At 36.5% G+C, this 2,278-nt stretch overlaps 1 pseudogene; it reads right to left on the bottom strand.

Annotated features, from left to right (window-relative positions):
* Positions 1-730: 730 nt before the first annotated feature.
* LOC110036864 lies at positions 731-1,639 on the bottom strand (annotated as a pseudogene).
* Positions 1,640-2,278: the final 639 nt, after the last annotated feature.

Genomic DNA, 2,278 nt, shown 5'->3' with positions numbered 1-2,278 from the left:
GGTGGCTCGTGCCTAGGTGTGCATTGGCTAGCGCCTAGGCGCCAACTGACCAAGCATCCTGTGAATGCAATAGTTGTGGTTTCTTTTTTGAGTGTGAGTTAAAATTGTCTTTCTTTCGGGTTGAATCTCTGCAAATTGTCTTGGTGTAGCACTGATGAGTTCACCTTCGACTATCATAATCATTCATTTTATATTATTGATTTTAGCATTTTTGATTATCACTTACTTTTGCCTCTTCTTCATCAATCTTTTTAAGTTTTCTCTTCTTCATAGCAACCCCACTTTTCTAAAATTTAACCATTCAAAAATTTAAATATAATGTTTTGGTGATCTAAATTTAAAATCTACATTTCAACCACATAAAATTTTATTTTCTTTTGAAACTGAAGCGGTGAAATTTTTTGGGTGATTTTTGAGTGATCAAAATATAAAATTTTAAGTTTAATTAATCCATAAAATTTAAAGTTATGAATGATTAACATGTCAAACTCCGGAGACTAACCTCATAAAATAAAAAATTATAAGAGCAACTTGTCGCGAGGTTGTTTTTATCAAACTTGTTCTATTGATGAGTCCAATTCAGCATATATATAATGCTTTAAATATCCTATAACTAACAATGCTTCAAATACTTTTTTCAAGTCTAACAACATATCAATCTTCTCATTCCAATGGAAATAGCTTATTAAAATATAGATATAAGTATTGAACAATTCTTAAAATCACACAATCAATCTTTTTTAAACGGCCTGGCCTCAAATCCCCCTTCCCTTTTCTTCTCAAGCGTATAAGGCATATAAGTCCCAAAAATTTTGTCCCAAGTGATAAAAAAGGCAAAAGAGTCGGGAAAAATTGTATTTGTTGCCCGAGAGATGATGGTGGATGTCATTATACGCACAGTCATTTTAGAAGAAAATATGCAACAGGTTTCCGGGAAGCCATAGCTCGTAATGATCGTCAACTGTCTTAATGGTGGCAAAGGAGAAGAAGAAGATGGCGGTGCGAGGTGTCATCCCTGAAATGAGGAAGGAGATGACCCCTCCAATGGTGTCACCTAAGAGCCCCTCGAGCGGGTGATTGTAGAGAGCTCCAAAGGCGTACGGGACGACGAGGGTGTGGTGCTTGAGGTGGATGTGTTTGTACTAGTACTTGTTCAAGTGCATGAATCGATGCGTAAAGTATTGCAAGGTGTCCATCACCACCATTGCCACAATGAATTGGAGAATTATTACCGGAACAGAAGGCTGAGGCAGCTCAGCGTTTCTATCAGCACCACTCATGAACTGCATCAATATATAAAGAAAATTAATTAGAAATTAAGAAGTTGTGCGTTAGACTTGAAGGACATAGTTACCGTTAAGACGAGAAAGACGACTGCAATTTGAAAAGCTTGCTGCACGAGGACTCCCCTCGAAACAGTTCTCTTTGAAACAACGTTCTTATTGTCTTCTTCAGCTTTGGTGTGAAGCCTGTACTGGTTCATGTCTCCAAGCAGTATATAGATTCCAGAGTATATCCAGTATACAGCAATGGGCACAAGGGTGCCAAGCAACTCATCCGAGACTGTAAAATTGTTATAAGTGTCGTTCCTCGTTTGATCAAACTTGATGGATGCTGCACGCAAGAACAGAGCAACCATGATGTGTTTGCTTCAGTTATAAAGTTTAGAATCAAGGAGACAGTAAGGCAAGGAATTTTATGTGCCCATTCTTTCTCTCTTCTACAATTCTGCTGTTGCTGCTTGTTCTTCTTCTGTTTCTTCATTTTATAGAAACTGATGGGAGTGCAGAGGAGGAGAGAAATGGTTTAGTTAAGTTGGGCGATAAGAGGAAACAGAGCAAGCCAACAAAACGGACATGATTGGTCATTGTTGGCTTTTGCTCCATTTTTGTCTAATGCTCTGTCTTGACTCTGGATCTGTCGTTTCTTGTCTTGAAATCACACTACTAAAGTTCAAAATTTGTTATGTAATCGATTACATGATAATTCACCTGCTCGCAGAGTCGGAGTTGAGAAAGTCATGGGTGGACTAGAAGAAGAAATTAAAAGATAAATTACAAGAATTAGTCTTCTTTTAATAGAAGGCTTCTACATGTATACCATCCAATTTATACGTTACACTTTCATATCATATCAATATTTTGTCATTTTAAAAGTGAAATTCAACTTTTAATGCATATGTAAGGTGGTTTGTATGTCAGAATTGAAGTATAGATGTTGTAAATACATAGGAATTATGTGGTATGTATTTATATCTTCTGTTAAAATAAATATAATG

This window comes from Phalaenopsis equestris, unplaced genomic scaffold, assembly GCF_001263595.1.
Source record: "Phalaenopsis equestris unplaced genomic scaffold, ASM126359v1 Scaffold211932, whole genome shotgun sequence".
Lineage (NCBI taxonomy): Eukaryota > Viridiplantae > Streptophyta > Magnoliopsida > Asparagales > Orchidaceae > Phalaenopsis > Phalaenopsis equestris.
Note: the sequence above shows the minus strand (reverse complement) of the source record. Positions and strands in the feature narration are given on the sequence as shown.